General features: G+C 40.7%; 1 long non-coding RNA gene and 1 pseudogene across 2 annotated transcripts in view; one reads left to right on the forward strand and one right to left on the reverse strand.

Annotated features, from left to right (window-relative positions):
- Window positions 1-17,989, reverse strand: part of LOC103878459 — a 291,089-nt gene that overhangs the window by 184,592 nt on the left and 88,508 nt on the right. The window lies entirely within an intron of this gene.
- Window positions 9,111-12,917, forward strand: LOC101004287 (annotated as a pseudogene). Its single transcript, XR_002517669.2, has one exon. The product of XR_002517669.2 is annotated as a probable ATP-dependent RNA helicase DDX10 pseudogene (transcript).

A 17,989-nucleotide genomic window follows, 5' to 3' on the forward strand; every position in this document is an offset into this window, starting at 1 on the left:
CCTTAAGAACAGAACAAGATGGGGATGCCCACTCTCATCACAGACACAGAGACCAATGGAACAGACTAGAAAACCCAGGAATAAAGCTGCACTCCTACAGCCATCTGATCTTTGACAAAGTCAACAGTAACAAGCAATGAGGAAATGGCCCCCTATTTGATAAGCGGTGTGAGGATAGTTGGCTAGCCATATGCAGAAGAATAAAACTGGACCCTTACCTTCCACCATATTAAAAAACTGACTCAAGATGGATTAAAAATTTATAAGACCTCAAATTATAAGAATCCCAGAAGAAAACCTAGGAAACACTATTCTGGACATTGGTCTTGAGAAAGAATTGATGACTAAGTCCTCAAAAGCAATTGTAACAAAACCAAAAAATAACAAGTAGGACCTAATTAAACTAAAGAGCTTCTGTACAGCAAAAGAAACTATCAACAGAGTAAACAGACTATCTACAGAATAGGAGAAAATATTTGCAAACTATGCATTCAATGAAGGTCTAATATCCAGAATCTATAAGGAAATTAAACAAATCAACAAGCAAAAAAAACAAATAACCCCATTAAAAAGTGGGCAAAAGACACAGACACGTCTCAAAAGAAGACTTAAAAGCAGCCAAAACAAAAATATGAAAAAATACTCAACATCATTAATCAGCAGAGAAATGCAAATCAAAACCACAATGAGATACCATCTCACACCAGTCAGAATGGCTATTATTAAAAAGTCAAAAAATAATAGATGTTGGTGAGGCTGCGGATAAAAGGGAACACGTATGCACTGTTGGTGGGAATGTAAATTAGTTCAGCCACTGTGGAAAGCAGTTTGGAGATTTCTCAAAGAACTTAAAACAGAACTACCATTCGACCCAGAAATCTCATTCCAAAAGAAAAGAAATCATTCTACCAAAAAAACACGTGCACTTGTATGTTCCTCACAGCACTATTCACAAGAGCAAACACATGGAATCAATGTAGGTACCCATCAACAGTGGACTGGATGATGAAAATGGGTACGTATACACCATGTAATACTACACAGCCATAAAAAAAGAATGAAATCATGTCCTTTGCAGCAACATGGATGCAGCTGGAGGCCATTATCCTAAGTAAAATAAGGCAGAAACAGAAAACCAATTACTGCATGTTCTCACTTATAAGTGAGAGCTAAACACTGGATACTCACGGACATAAAGATGGGAACAATAGATACTGGGGACTACTGGAGAAGGGGAGGGAGGCAGAGGGGATAAGTGTTGAAAGATTAACTACTGGGTTCTATACTGACTACCTGGATGACTGCATCATCTGTATCCCAAACCAGCATCATGCAATATGCCCATATAACAAACCCGTGAATCTAAAATAAATAAATAAAATAAAATAGCCCCTGAATCTAAAATAAAAGTTGAAAACAATTGTATATAAATAAAAAAGATATAAAGTGACTTTCTCAAAAGATTACATGTAAATTATGATCTAGAACAATGCTTCCCATGTTGTCTCTAGTGGGTCTCAGTTTACCACAAAATAGGTGACCATGTATACTCTTCTTATAATTGCTAAAAGCATATTACCATATTTAAAGCTCTGAAAAGTCTTGGACTTAAAAAAAATTGTTTAAGTTTCTTAAGTCAACACTCTCCAAACTTATTTACCTGCAGAATTTTTTATTTTTTAAAATACCATTTATTGTTCTGTCAAATACCCTTTTAAAAATAAAAATATTAAGCTAGGAATATGTCCTTAAAATATCAAAGATGATAGAAATATTAGATGACTGAATAAAAGTTCTCAACGCCAACATACTTGGAGTGGAAGCCTACATGTAATCCCACTTTCTAAATGCCCTCCTTTATAAATATCCTTAGCTATTGTATTTGTGTTGTGCCTGTGGTAGAGGAATAATGCTAAAATGTTGTTCCACTAATGCTTAACAAGAACTATTACAAGTATGAATTTGTTTCTAAATATGAAGGCCAAGAATCCAAAATGAAATTGCAATTATGTAAGTGGTATCTACCATCTTGAATACTGATCTGACAGATCCTCTCTACAAGACCACATTCTCAAAGCTCCAGGCCTTCTTTGAGACTAGAAGCTGAGCCTCCCAGGTATTTCTAGAGGGTCTATCGGATGGAGAGCCTTTGCTTCAAGCAGAACCAGTCGACACCTACATCTACTTACTTCCTCCAGGCATTCAGGCATCTTCCTTGCCATTATTAACTTCCCAGGTCAGTCCTGTTAATGTCAGTCCTGTTTGTGTTCATAAAAACAGCAAACTCAGACTACCTAAAGTCCTTGGATGATCTCAAGACATGCCACTTCCTAAGTCAGCCCTCTGCCAGGCACAGTGGCTCATGTCTGTAATTCCAATACTTTGGGAGGCAGAGGTGGGATGATCGCTTCAGGCCAGGAGTTTGAGACCAGCGTAGGCAACACAGTGAGTTTTTTGTCTCTACAAAAAACTAAAAAAATTAGCCAGGTATGGTGGCGCATGCCTGTAGTCCCAGCTACTCGGGAGGCTGAGGCAGGAGGATCTGATGACCTATGAGCTATGTGCTATGATTGCACCACTGCACTCCAGCTGGGCAACAGAGCAAGACCCTGTCTTTAAAACAAATAAACAAAAAAATCCTAAGTCAGCAATTGAGAAAAAAGTGGCAAAGGAGCCACTAAATGGCACATCCTTTCAAGAAAAGTTGTTGAAGCAAAGCAAGGCACAGAACAGTGAGGGTAATGTAGAAGCTGGCACAGAATGCTTGTGCTTAAGGACAGGCATAACTTAAAGCAAGTGACTGTAGCCTCCAATAAGAGAAGTGCTCCAGCCTGGCTCTCCCCTACTTCATTCCAATTTCAGCTTTTATCACTTCATGAGAACTGTCCCATGGTAGAAGTAAGACCTTTGAATCTGCCAGTAATACTTCATCAGATCTGTCCTCTGCAGTCAGCTAGTGACTTCCTATATCTCACTTTCAGTTTGTGGCCCTTGTACCTTAGCTTAGTTGGCCCTGCATTTGCCTCTACTGCCCTCTCTTCCTGACAGACCTATCTTGTCCTGGGCCTCAGTTTCTCAGCTTTTAGAAATTTTAATCATTCTTTGAGGCCTGGCTCAGTAGCAGTCAGAATTAGTCTTTCCCTCCTCGGTTTCCCTCCCCTGTCTCCATGAGCTCCATTCTTCTATAGAGAGCAAAATTAAGGGCTGGGCCAGTTGGGTGGTAGCCCAGAGTAACAATCTATAGGAGGGGTTTTCATTGAAATAAAATGGTACCATGGTACCCACATGCAATTCCATAAATAGCTGAAAATATATACATATAAATTGACCTTAAAAATACGAAAATCAGCTGGGCATGGTGGCACACATCTATAATCCCAGTTGGGAGGTTGAGGCACAAGAATCACTTGAACCTGGGAAGCAGAGGTTGCAGTGAGCCAAGATCGTGCCACTGCACTCCAGCCTGGGTGACAGAGCAAGGCCCTGCCTCAAAAAAAAAAAAAAAAATAGATCTTGCTCATCAAAGCTGAGGGTACACTTTAATAGAAAATTAAAAATTCAGGCTGGTAATAACCTCTCTCCTGCTAAATAAATGCAGAACAAATATTTTTTAAATATTGTTTTTTAAGGATATCGAATTATCTTTCCCAGCATCTCTGCCTGATATGATCTGGGCCTGTTTTTGTTATAATCTAACTACATTACAGTAAGTTGCATGTCTGCCTTTGTCACTTTGATATTTGTATTCCCCAGAAGGTAGCACAGTGCCTTGCATATGGTAGGTGTTCAATTAAACTATGTTAGGTAAATTAATTGGTAATCCTCCTTACAACCAACCATAGGCTATAGTTTAACAGAAATTGGGAAAGAAAGCTGAAAAGTACCGCAATTACACCAAGTTGTTTAATTACCTTAACTCTTCCAGGAAATCTGAAAAAGTAAACAAGCAAATTGAGAGAGAAACCAGTTCCCTTTGTAAGGATAACTTGTGCCTGCCTAAGAGACACTGCTATGTGAAAGAAGGAAGGAGAGAGATGTTATTTAGCAGAGTTGATGAAAAGCACAGCGTTTCTCTTCCTCCTAAGATGAACATTGACTAAATGGTTTCATTATTTGTTTTATAATTTTCTAAACCATTACACACACTCACAACCCAATGCCAAATACAAATAATTTCATTAATCCAGTTTTGAGATTTTCCACCAGACTCTTTTATCTCTGTTAATGCAGAGTAACTGAAAGTGAATAGCCAACATGGTAAATTAGACTAGAAGTAAATTCACCCATTTGGTTCTTTCCTCTGCCTTTCCTATGCTGTTTTCTGTTGACACCTCACCATCACCATAAACATACACATACAAACACATACATGCACACGTGCGCATAGGTACCCCAAGTAAAATTATTATATGAAATAAATCACCTTCATTACACAGAAAATTATGTCCCATTTCTTAGGTTTCTTATGACACGTTCTTTGGATTCAGTCAGACTACCAGACCTAACTCTATACAAGCTCCATCATTTAATACCCATCTAACCTTTGGCAAGTCACATAACCTCTTCTTTGAGTCTCAGCTTTTCTTCTGGAAAATAGAGTTGATGATGTTCATCTTTCAGGCTTTCTGGCAGTGTTAACTTGGATAACATAAAAATACCTAGTGCAGTTACAAAGACACAGTGAGCACTCAGTAAAAGTATCCCCTTTCTTACTGTCTCAATTTTCTCCTAAGAAGTTGGGTCACATGGTCAATGAATTTCTTGGTTTTTTTTGTGTTTTTTTTTGTTTTTTTTTTTGAGATGTAGTCTTGCTCTGTTGCCCAGGCTGGAGTGCAGTGGCGCCATCTGGGCTCACTGCAAGCTCCGCCTCCTGGGTTCACGCCATTCTCCTGCCTCAGCCTCCCGAGTAGCTGGGACTACAGGCACCCGCCACCACGCCGGGCTAATTTTTTTGTGTTTTTAGTAGAGACAGGGTTTCACCCTGTTAGCCAGGATGGTATCAATCTCCTGACCTTGTGATCTGCCTACCTTAGCCTCCCAAAGTGCTGGGATTACAGGCTTGAGTCACTGCGCCCAGTCAGTCAATGAATTTCTAAAATAACCCACTATAAGTGTGAAATTGTTTATATGTACTTAACCCCATGCCCATAGTGAGAGGTGACAATGTGCTAACAGCCCTTGCTCTCCATGCCTCCTCGGCCTCGGCATCCACTCTGGCGGTGCTTGAGGAGCCCTTCAGCCTGCCACAGCATTGTGGGAGCCCCTCTCTGGGCTGGCCGAGACTGGAGCCACCTCCCTCTGCTTGCCAGGAGGTGTGGAGTGAGAGGCGAGGTCAGGGACCAGGGCTCCTCACTGTGGTCCTGGGCCAGCACGAGTTCCGGCAAGCGCCAGCTGGGGCACGGGTAGGGGCACCGGCTCGGCAGGCTGGCACACTGAGCTGCTGCCAGCACTGCAGGCCCAGGGCAGTGAGGGGCTTAGCACCTGCAGTGGGTGCACAGGGTTCCCCAGCAGTGCCGGTCCCCTGGCGCTGTGCTCCAGTTCTTGCCGGGCCTCAGCTGCCTCCCCACGGGGCAGGGCTATCCGAGCACCTGCCTCCACAGTGGGCTCCAGCGTGGAGCACTGCCCCCTGCTCCTTGGCGCCCGGTCCCATTGACCGCCCAAGGGCTAAGGAGTGGAGGCATAGCTCAGGACTGGTGGGCAGCTCTGCCTGCAGCCGTGGTGCAGGATCCACTAGGTGAAGCCAGCTGGGCTCCTGAGTCTAGTGGGGACTTGTAGAACCTTTATGTCTAGCTAGGGGATTGTAAATACACCAATCAGTACTCTATGTCTAGCTCAGGGTTTGTAAAAACACCAATCAGTAGGCTGTATCTAGCTAACCTAGTGAGAACTAGGAGAACTTTTCTATCTAGCACTCTGTGTCTAGCTCAAGGATTATAAACACACCAATCAGCACTCTGTGTCTAGCTCAGGGTTTGTAAATACACCAGTCAGTACTCTGTGTCTAGCTCAAGGTTTGTAAATACACCAATTGGTACTCTGTATCTAGCTAACCTAGTGGGGACTTGGAGAACTTTTCTGTCTAGGCCTAAGGATTGTAAAGGTACCAATCAGTACTCTGTAAAATAGACCAATCAGCTCTCTGTAAAATGCACCAATCAGCAGGATGTGGGTGGGGTCAGATAAGGGAATAAAAGCAGGCTGCCTGAGCCAGCAGTGGCAACCTGCTCCAGTCCCCTTCCACACTGGGAAGCTTTGTTCTTTTGCTCTTTACAATAAATCTTGCTGCTGCTCACTCTTTGGGTCCACCCCGCCTTTATGAGATGTAACACTCACTACGAGGGTTTGCGGTTTCATTCTTGAAGTCAGCGACACCAAGAACCCACCAATTCCAGACACAATAGCATTCCCAAGGTTCCTGCTAGCCTACACTGGGACTCCGTGAAAATTAGGCCTCCTATCCCCCAACCTTCTACGCTCACCAGTGTCCCACTGAACACAGCCCTGCAGGCCTACAACTTGTGGAATAGGGCCGGGCTGAAAGACTGAGTGTTTCTGCACTCTGAATCAGAGTCTTGCCAAACCTTTATCTTCAGCTTATCTCCAATGAACAATTTCCCAGGAAAATTGAGGCAAAAACTCCTGAGGATTCCAGAACTTGGAATTGGTTTACAGCACAGGATGGATGATTTGTGTTGCCACGCTAAGTCAGGACCCAAAATATAAATAGCACCAACTACAAATGAGAAACTTCCCTTCCACCCAGTTCTACTGCTGCGTATATAATGAGGTGACATTGGGCCTTGCATTTAGTTTTCCCGAGTCACAATTTCCTTATCTACGAATACCTGCCCTATTCCTTACCCTCACCAAACGTTATGAGGTCCAAGTAAGTTGGTATGTGTGAACTTTAAGTCAATACGAGACAATTTATTATCAATTCCTGCCCCCCTAAATTCATTAGAATCACAGTAACAACCCAGCTGCTTAACAAATGTAAAAGAAGCAAGCAAACAAAACACCATGACTATTATCAAAATATTTAAGTGTCAATACCCAACCAAGGCATTACCTTTTCTGTAAGCCCATCCCTGATTCTTCACACCATGTCACCCTCTTCACAGATGAAATGAACTTGTTCCTCCTGATGTTGCCTCTGCATTTATAGCTACTTCTCTGTTGCACATACCTCAAAGAATTATAGTTAGTTGTTTGCTTGTCTGTCACCCCTGCCAGACTGTGAGGTCACTGAGGGCTGGAGCCATATCTGTAACCTAACCCTAACCTGGCTCACTTCCTGGCACATAAATCCTACTGTAGGTATCTTCAGAGGTGAAAAGAATGAGAAGCATTCTGACCTGCATTCTTTTCTCAACTGTGCACCTCATTAATGTCAAGAGTGAGCTTGGACAAATTCCTTTTCTTCCATGAAATGAGGACATCAGACTAAATCAAGTTTACAAACTGTTGCCCCACAGGCCCAATCTAGTCCTTCAGATGTGGTTTTTGGGCTACATAGTTGATGGAGTTAAAAAGAAACCTCAATTATGAACATTTAGAGAGCAGAAAATTTCATGTAAAACTTGAATTTTTAGCTTCTGTTTAAAAATGAGATTTCATAGCACTGGTTGTCACTCTCTATAGCAACAATGGATGGAGCTGGCCGGTATGTCCCTTCTAAGACAGGCTAGGAGCCGCCCAGTCCACCACAGTTCTCTTGATCCAGTCACTCATTTCTATTACCTGCCTCTGTCCTTACATGCATTTCATTAGAGTTTCTAAATACATTCTAGCTGTAATAATATCACTCTGGGTCTTTAGAAATCTTCTCCTAAACAGCTAAACACACACATATATTTTTTTACCATGCAGACCGGAGGCTCTGAAGCCACCACTCCTATTGCACTACTCACTATCCTCACCCTGGGCTAAAGCCCCTTGCAATTAATGAAAGAAAGGAAAATACATCAAATAGAGGAAAAAACAGGAAGGAGGAGGAGGAGGAGAGGGAGGTTTTAGCTACAAATAGTGCTACTAGAGGTATTATGATATCATGCGTGGAAAATTAGATAGTTATACAGTGCCAGATTTTCCATGCAGCAGAGCAATCATTTTGTCTGTGATCCTGGAAACACACATAATAGGGGATGTGAAAAACTGGAGGTTAATCATCAGAAATTATTATGGCTTTGGGTGTCCCACTGGTGTTCTCTCCCTCCTGCTCCCCATGGCCCTCTTGCAAGGAGCTGCAACTAGCAATTTGAAATTTACACACCTTCACAGGAGAGATGCCTCATCTGCAGCATATCCATAACCTCCCAAGGCAAAGTTGCCATTACTTACAGTATAATCAGTAGCACAGCAGGTGCAGAGAGGAGGAGAGAGCTAGGTACATATTACTAAGAAGCCTGATGAGTCCAACATACTGCTCTTCTCTAACAAGTATTGCCCCAGGAAATTTAAAATAGCACATCTCGATGTGCATGGCATACATCTGCTAAACCCATGTGGTGTTTGATTGGACAGATCAACACCAACCTAGCCTGCATTTTCTCTCCAGCTTCCTTCATACTCTGGCTAGATCAATTTGAGCACAGAGTCCAGCATAAGCTCTGTCTTTGGAACGTTCGGTTGGCTTCTTACAAAACTAACTGCATCCCTAAATTCCCAGGTTTTCCCCTTTCCCAAAAGCCTGAAGTTGATAACTGAAAGAAAAAATTATATTCTTTTCCCATACCATCATCTTTTTAGACTAGTATTCTTGTCTCATACCATGGTCTTTTAGTTTTGAGACTGGTCCATCAGCTAATGAAGAGCAGAAAAGTCTTATTTTATAAATATTTTTATTAGTATTTATGCTTTGGAAGTAGATAATTTTAGTAAGATAAGTCAATAACAGGCCAGGCACAGTGGCTCACACCTGTAATCCCAGTTACTCAGGAGGCTGAGGCAGGACAGTCGTCTGAACCCAGAAGGCAGAGGTTGCAGTGAGCTGAGATCGTGCCACTGCACTCCAGCCTGGGCAAGAGACTGAGACCCTGCTACACACACACACACACACACACACCCCAAAAAAAAAAAAAAAAAAAAAAAAACTCAATAACAAGCACAATTAAATTGCAAACTCTTCCACTGTCTCCTGAAATATCCAAAGCAATCTATCTAGGTGCAGCTTCCAGTAAGTTTCTCCATCTCATGAACATTGTTCTCAAAGGTGATAGGTCTGGAGAGAGATGAGAATTACAGCAAATCCATTAGCTACATCTGAAAAAGACATTAGCTACACATTATTGACAATTTATCCACACCTTTTTCTTCTATGTGAAGGATAACACAGGCTCACATCCACAGCGTTGGAGAGAAGCACAGGTTTGGAATTCAAGAATTTTGAATTCTAGTCCTGGCTTCATTAGCTAGAACTGTGACCATCAGTAAACTCCGTAACTTCTCTGGATTTTTCTTCAACTTCAAAATAAAACAGATGAAGTAACTTCTAAAGCAGTGCTTCTAAAATTTTAAGATGCAAATGAATCACCTGAAGATCTTGTTAAAATACAAAGATTTAGAATGGACTTGACAACTTGCATTCCTAATGAACTCTCAGGTGATCCTGTTAATGGTCGGCCTCATGGACCACACTCTGAGAGCAAGGTGCTGGAGCACTGTTCACAAACGTGGCTGTGCACTAGCACCACATGAGTAGTTTAAAAATACCAACACCTACGCATGTGCCTCTGTGTGTTTTCCCCATGCTTGTTCTACGAGCCTGGCCTTAGGTGCTTCATGTCTGGGGGTGACCCGAGCTGTCGCTGCCTCCGTAATGGGCAAAACTGCAGGCTCTCCGGGTTCGGGAGCCCAACCTGACCCAGTGCAGAGCTTCAATAGCTGGAAGAAAAAATACAGCCACAGGCAGAAAAAAAAGAAGCAGTTGAGGAAGCAACTGAAGAAACCCAAATGGCAGGTTGGGTGCGAGGGTATCAGCCGCCTCATGCAGAACTATGAGAAGATAAATGTAAATGAAATTACAAGATTTTCAGCTTTTTCCTTGTCCAGAAAAAACACTGAAAGGTTTGCAAGAAGCTCAGTACCGTTTGGTAACTGAGATACAGAAGCAGACCACTGGATTGGCTTTGCAAGGTAAAGATGTACTTGGAGCGGCCAAAACTGGATCTGGCAAGACTTTGGCTTTCCTTGTTCCAGTGCAGGAAGCCTTATATCATCTGCAATGGACCTCAACAGATGGGCTGGGGGTTCTCATAATATCACCTATGAGAGAACTGGCCTATCAGAACTTTGAGGTTCTCCAAAAAGTGGGAAAGAATCATGGCTTCTCAGCTGGTCTCATCATTGGTGCAAAGGATCTGAAACACGAAGCTGAGAGGATCAACAACATAAATATACTTGTGTGCACACCAGGTCGGCTTCTTCAACACATGGATGAAACAGTATCTTTTCACGCTACCGATCTCCAAATGTTAGTTCTTGATGAAGTAGATAGAACCTTGGATATGGGCTTTACTGATACTGAAAATCTCCCCAAGAAACGTCAGACTTTACTTTTCTCAGCAACACAAACTAAATCTGTAAAGGACCTTGCACGCTTGAGTTTGAAAAACCCTGAGTATGTCTGGGTTCATAAAAAAGCAAAATGTAGCACCCCTGCCACTTTGGAACAGAACTACATAGTTTGTGAGCAGCAGCAAAAAATGAGTTGCTGTATTCCTTTTTGAGAAGCCATCTGAAGAAGAGCATTGTATTTTTTTCCAGTTGCAAAGAGGTCCAATATCTGTACCGAGTGTTTTGCCAGCTACGTCCTGGTATTTCTATCCTTGCCCTCCACGGCTGACAGCAGCAAATGAGAAAAATGGAAGTCTATAATGAGTTTGTCCGTAATACAGCTGCAGAACTCTTTGCTAGTGATAGTGCAGCCAGGGGGCCGGATTTCCCGGGTGTGAATTGGACTCCTCAGTTTGATTGTCCTGAGGATGCCAACACATATATTCACAGAGCAGGTAGAACTGCTGGGTACAAAGAGGATGGTGAAACTTTATTAATTTTGCTCGCCTCAGAAAAAAGCTATCGTGCAGCAGCTTCTTCAGAAGAAAGTACCTGTGGAGGAAATCAAAATCAATCCAGAAAATCTTATAGATGTCCAGAAAAAATTGGAATCTTTTTTAGCTCAAGATCACAATTTAAAAGAAACAGCTCAAAGGTGCTTCGTCTCCTATACACAATTGGTATACCTGATGGAGGATAAAGAAGTATTTGATGTAAGTTATCTATACCTGAATATGCCCTGTCTCTTGGTCTTGCTGTGGCACCATGCATAAGATTTCTTCAGAAAGTGCAGAAACAACCCATCAAAGAATTGGTAATGAGCCAAGCTGATGAAGTAATTGAGTCAATGGCTCCCTCCCTCACTGAGGACAAAGTGGAAGAATTTAGAGTCTTCTCCAATGAGAAAATGTCCATCCTTCTGAAAGGTGGAAAAAGACTCAAAGGGGCAGAGCACAGACTGGCTAACAATACTAGTGATGAAGAACAGGAAGAAGAGGAAGACGATGAAGAAGAAATGGAAGAGAAACTGGCAAAGGCAAAAGGATCTCAAGCTCCATCTCTTCCTAACACCAGTGAGGCACAGAAGATCTAGGAAGTTCCTATGCAGTTCCTAGACAGAGATGAGGAGGAAGAAGATGTTGATTTCTTGAAGGTGAAGTGGCACAATGTGTTTGGATTTGACCTTAAAGAGGAGAAAACATTACAGAAGAAAGAACCTTCTAAATCCAGCATCAAGAAAAAAAGTGACCAAAGTTGCAGAAGCAAAAAAAGTAATGAAGAGAATTTTAAAGTGAATAAGAAGATAACAGGTACTGATGAAGGAGAGTTGGTTCAGCAGTGGCCACAAATGCAGAAATCTGCCATCAAGGATGCTGAGGAAGATGATGACACAGGTGGTATCAACTTAGATAAAGCAAAGGGAAGACTTCAGGAGGAGGACAAATTTGACAAAGAAGAATATAGGAAGAAAATTAAGGCAAAGCATCAGGAGGAAAGACTGAAAGAAAGGGAAGCCAGAAGAGAAGCCAATAAGAGACAAGCGAAGGCCAAAGATGAAGAGGAAGCCTTTCTGGATTGGAATGATGATGATGATGGATTTGATCCAAGCACACTCCCAGATCCAGATAAGTACAGAAGCTCTGAATATTCAGATAGTGAAGATATGGAAAATGAAATTAGTGATACCAAGAAGAAGCAGGGGATGAAGAAGAGGAAAAACAGTGAAGTGGAAGACATGGGACCAACAAGTCGTAACAGAAAGAAGGCCAAGTGGGACACTTTTGAGCCTTTGGATACTGGCCTGTCTTCAGCAGAGGATGAAGAGCTCGTGTTACATCTGCTAAGAAGTCAAAGCTAAATACTTCCTGCGCCTGCCTTCTCCTTGAAACCTTGGTTACGATTGTGTAGACAGGAAGTTGAAAAACAATTGATTCGGGGGCACTTAGGTACCATATGTCCCATTCCCAAAGGGCACATTTCTGGATAGAGGCGATCGTATCTCCAAGTCCCTCTCACAGGACATGCTTTGTGCCATCACTGAGCATACTCAGATCAAGGGTGGATGATACCATTTCCTGACCCTAGTTTCCAGCATGTGTTCTGTTAGAATTTTATCCATGGGCTCCTACGCCTTGTCATTGGAAATGCTACCTTTGTTTTACTGGCAAGTTCTGGAGCTCTTGTGTCATTGTTAGAAATTCCTGTGTTGCTTACTGTACAGAAGTTTCTGTGTTACTGTTAAAATTGATCATGATTTTGATGTATTTAATATTTGCAAAGAGACTGAGTATGATGGACCAGCCCTGAGAAAGAATATTTTCGAATTGAGATGATCAATAATAAACATATTTCCTATTTTAAAAAAAATACCAACACCTAGGTTCCACATCAGAGTGTGATTTAATGATTATAAACTGTGTTTGAGCATGGGGTGCTTTTAAAGTTCCCCAGGTGGTTCTAGTGTAGAGCAGAGTTTGAGGAACCCTGTCCCATTCCTTAAAACTCTAAAACGATGACCTTTATTTTTCAGTCACATTACATTTGTAGAGTGAAATTCCTTGTTATCTATTATCTCATGACAACCCAGAGAGCTAGCAGGGCAAACACTATTAACTTCGATTTACAAAAGAGATAACCAAGCACCCAAGGGGCAGGAGAATTGCCTAGTGGCATACAGCTAATGGCAGACCTTCTGCTACTAGAACAACTAGAACACAGCATTCCTGATAAACAACCTGTGTTTTCCCCGATTGCTTTGCACTGGCTGTACAAACTAATAATGACAAAGAGAAAAAATGATAGTAGCTTTTCTGCCCCAAATTCCACTAAAAATAATATGAATGACAATGTAAGAGAGAAATACATGCAACTAGTTAAACAATTAAATGCATAATTGGTGGAGGAGCTACTTGGCTGCTGTGGGTGATACTAACAAGGAGAATAAGGTTGCTAAGGTTATGTCAGCAGGACCAACCATTAGACGTCAAGTGAGCACAGCTAGATGGATTAATGCAGCACTAGGAATACAACAAAATGTACTGGGGAAGTGCCATAACAAATCCTGGGCAAGAGACCAGACAGTCTTCCATTTGATAAAACTAGGAATTTATTGGAACTTGTTGAGATAGCCATCCCACTTCTAAACACTGCAAAACCTACACAGAGAAACAAAACAAACTTAAAAGTTCTGGCTTTGGAACTAAGGCAAGTGGTGGAAATTAATAAACAACCAAGTAAACAGGAGGTAGAAAAGAAGAAACTGGTATTTTTTAATGCTTACTATGGACCAGCCAGTTGTATGAATTATCTGGCCTTACTCTTATTTGTAAGGTAAGCTTTATTACTCCCATTTTACAGTTCAGAAGGTGAGTCATAGAGTTTGTCTTTTACACCAACTTACATTTGAATGTCAGAGATGGGTTTAAGCCTAGGTCTGTCTGATTCCAAACCTCTCATGTCCTTTCTTCTATCCAAACTAATTCCTGTAACTAAATCAAACATTTTCAGGTGAACTACTGTTCTTCCCCAAATCTTCATCTTGTCTATGTAGCAGAGACAAAATACTATTATAATGTCATAACTTGTTGATGCTGTTATTCCACAAAACAATAAAAACACTATGTATAGATTTGGCCAAAACAAAATCAAAACCAAAAAACTTTCCATTGACCTTCTGGCCTTTTGGCTTTGCAAAAGTGAAGCCCAAATCCTTTTCAACAGAGGCTGAGAAACTGCACCCTAGAGGTCAGATGTGGCCTACCAACATGCTTCATTTGAAACATACAATATCAACCCTCATAGTGTTTTTTAAATTTTGGAAGCAAAACCCAGTCACCTCATAGAAATGGGAATTCCTGTTGTCTCTCCAAATAGTAGGAAGAGTTGGGAATGCCCCACTCATGCTCTCATGTGGTGTCAACAGCTAAAGTTGAGTCCCAGGTTCTCTGTAGGTGAAGCATCTGTTATCCACTAACCACGGTTCCCATCTTTCCCTATTTATTATATATGTCAGATGATAAATGTCATCACACTTAAGCTAAATATTTCCTAAACTTTTTCCTATCAAAGGTTGTGTTAAAAAATACACCCAAGAAGCCCGACCATTTATTTCAAAAAGATTGAAGACAGTATACTTTTTCTTATAACAAGCCCACATCACCCATATATATATATGGATATATATATACTTTTTTTTTTTTTTTTGAGACAGTGTCTCGCTCTGTCACCCAGGCTGGAGTGCAGTGGCACAATCTCGGCTCACTGCAAGCTCCACCTCCCAGGTTCATGCCATTCTCCCACCTCAGCCACCTGAGTAGCTAGGACTACAGGCACCTGCCACCATGCTGGGCTAATTTTTTGTATTTTTAGTAGAGACGGGTTTCACCATGTCAGCCAGGATGGTCTCGATCTCCTGACCTCATGATCTGCCCACCCTGGCCTCCCAAAGTGTTGAGATTACAGGTATGAGCCACTGTGCTCGGCCCATCACCCATTTATATTTACCAGATTACAAAAATATTTGAATTTATAAATCCTGCTTTTCAGGAATGGGTGAGCTGAGAAAACCAGATGCTAAACTCTTCTATCTAATAACATAAAAGGCCTTCTTAAATAGAGGTAGAGTTTCATCTGAAAAGGAGGTTATAGGTTTACTGCAACATGGACCACAGCCTGAAGGTAAAGAGAAAGGGTTTTGTTATTCTTTTTTCTTTGCAGTTAGCCCAAGAGAAAGTTGGGGTGTCAGATCTCTGAATAAAGGAAACCTGGTCAAATGTTCTCACTCCTATTGTGGAGGCAAACACTGCCACTGGGTTGGAACAGAGAAGGAAAACCAGTAGACATCATCTGATATTATGGAGTTATAATAGGCAAATTCATATTTAAGATTTTTTTCTGTGTTGTAATTTCCTGAATTACCTGCAGCTCTTCAGCAGAGTTTGCAAAATGTTTGCATTTAATCATAAGTATACTACAGAGAGTCAGATGAGAGGCTTGTTTTCACATTTGGAACAAAGTTGCAAGGGAGTGTGGAAGCAGCCTGGAGAAGCTGCCACAAGACTCCCAAATCCATCCCCCAGAATTAAATTTGGAAAACAGAATGTGTTCCTTGGGGATTTCCAGATACAAAAGGGATGAGAACCTGAAGACAAGTCTTCCTGTGGTTATGCTGAATGTGGCAGTAGGGAGGTCTACTATTACTATCCAGATACAAAAAGGGCCTGTAGGCCCTGATAGCCAGAGGACCTGGGGATACTTGGTTTACTAACACACACAGTGGCAGTGAAACCTGATCTGTGCCATGGTTTCTATCTCTATAGGATGCCTCCAGAGCTGTTTATATATAAAAATAATAATAAATAAAAGAATAATTAAAACAATGAATGATATTATATGTGTGGCATGAATGGTATATGTCTTCTTGATAGGTTTTAAGGTTTTTCCAGGCACGTAGCCAAGAAAAATCCAAAAACTGGAAGGAAAATCAGTGTTTAATGGAATAAAAGTGTGACTAGTGTTTCAAATTAATGTTTGAACCTGTATAGACTGTGATGTATTTATCTTTACTTCCTATATATCTAGTACACAAATTCTTCACACATAGTAGGAGCTAAATAATTGTTCATTTAAATTGAAAAAATAAAATAAAAATTATCATGAGTATCTGAGAACTGTCTTAGTTCTCAGACAATAAGAGAATTAGTATCTGAGAACTAAGATAGCTGTTCCCAAAACTATATTCAGAAAAATTTTGGCTTTCTAGAAAGACATGTCATAGGAATTCTGAGAGATGTCTGCAGTAATTTACAATTATTACTAATAGGACGTAGGTGCTGACAGGTAAGTAAGTCAAGTTAGCTTCATCAGCTTAGAAATCAGCATTGGTGCTAGATGCTTCTTTATCTCATGCAATCCTCAATAACCCTACAATGTGAGTATTATTTAATTTACAAATTATTACATGGTAAAGACCTTTGGGGCCCTCCTGTATATTTGAAAATATAAATGTATTTGCAATGCCAAGAGCAAATCATAGAAAAAGGTACCAAAGGCAAAAAGCAGCTATTCATGACCTATTACTAAAGAAATCAAAAGCTCTGTTCCTCACACTTGCTTGCTCTTTTGGAACATTCATACTGGCCAGAGAAATAATTGTTGATAAATGAGCTTCAAAATTATTCTTTGGCACAACAGATCAGTAATAACATCCGTGTAAATGTAATATCACAACATAAACACTCAAAGCCACAGAGAGGAAAATAATGCTGTTTGGTTTGGTTTCATTTAGGGGAGCTTATTACCTATTTTTTGAACAAGCCATTCTCTCTACAAAACCCAGCTAGCAAATCTGCCTTGCCTATTATCATTGTGAGAATAATGTAGCAAACAGATGGAGGGTTTCATACAATTTGTTGAACTAAATTTAACAGGTTTGGCTGTGAGTGTTAACTTATTTTATATTCTATTTGTGCTGTGTTTGTAATAGATGCACACACATGAATCAAAACAGAAAATCTGTACCTAGTACAGCTGGTTTGATAATGTTTTTATTATAGCACCACATACTTCTAATTAGAAGGCTTTATATTTGGGCCACCAAGAAATTCTGGCTGCAGAGCTGCTTGTGTGGCATTCACATAACAAAAAATATAAATACTATGGAAACATTTGAACCCTTCCTCCACCTATGGCACCATATGTGAAAGGGACTAGGACCATAGTCATTAAATTAATAAAAACCTACTAAATAAATGAACAATCGAAGAGTACACTACAATATTTAATAGGTGGCATTCATTTGGCTTACAGATCCAAGTAGGACTGTATTGGTGACAGATGAAACATGGAACACTATGTCAAAAATATGAGTCAAGAAAACTGAATGCCATTAAATGTTAAATGGTAGCAAGAATCCTCAAACTTCAACTCAACTTCACGATGTGAATTCTACTGTTAAGGAAGCTCTCATTTTATCAACACAAGGAACCAAATGGAACATAATTGAGAAACCATTTTTAAGCAATATCCTCCTAAAATTACTTATTAACTCATGTTACCCTGTGATCGTATTTCCCATTCATTGAAATGGCAGGATGGAAGCTATAAAAGTAATGTATGTGATGGTAGTGAGAAGTAAAGAGTGCAAGTCATCAGGAACCTCTCCTCTACGCCCAAAAATAAGCTGGACACATAGGAGACACATGTAAGCACAGCCACATACACACCAAAGAAGATCCAAGTGGGGGAAAAAAATAGCAATGTGCAGGTCCACATTCAGAATTTTACATTCTCCAGGGATACGATAATATAATATACACAAAGCTGGCTTAAGAAAAAGCCTTCTAAATTTCTTTGAATTAAATAGTCCTTTATTTAAGTAGACTGTACTCACCAGTAAATTGCAAGGTATTTTGAGTTTGCACCTCTGATGTTTGAA

Source organism: Papio anubis, chromosome 13 (assembly GCF_008728515.1).
Source record: "Papio anubis isolate 15944 chromosome 13, Panubis1.0, whole genome shotgun sequence".
Classification (NCBI taxonomy): Eukaryota; Metazoa; Chordata; class Mammalia; order Primates; family Cercopithecidae; genus Papio; species Papio anubis.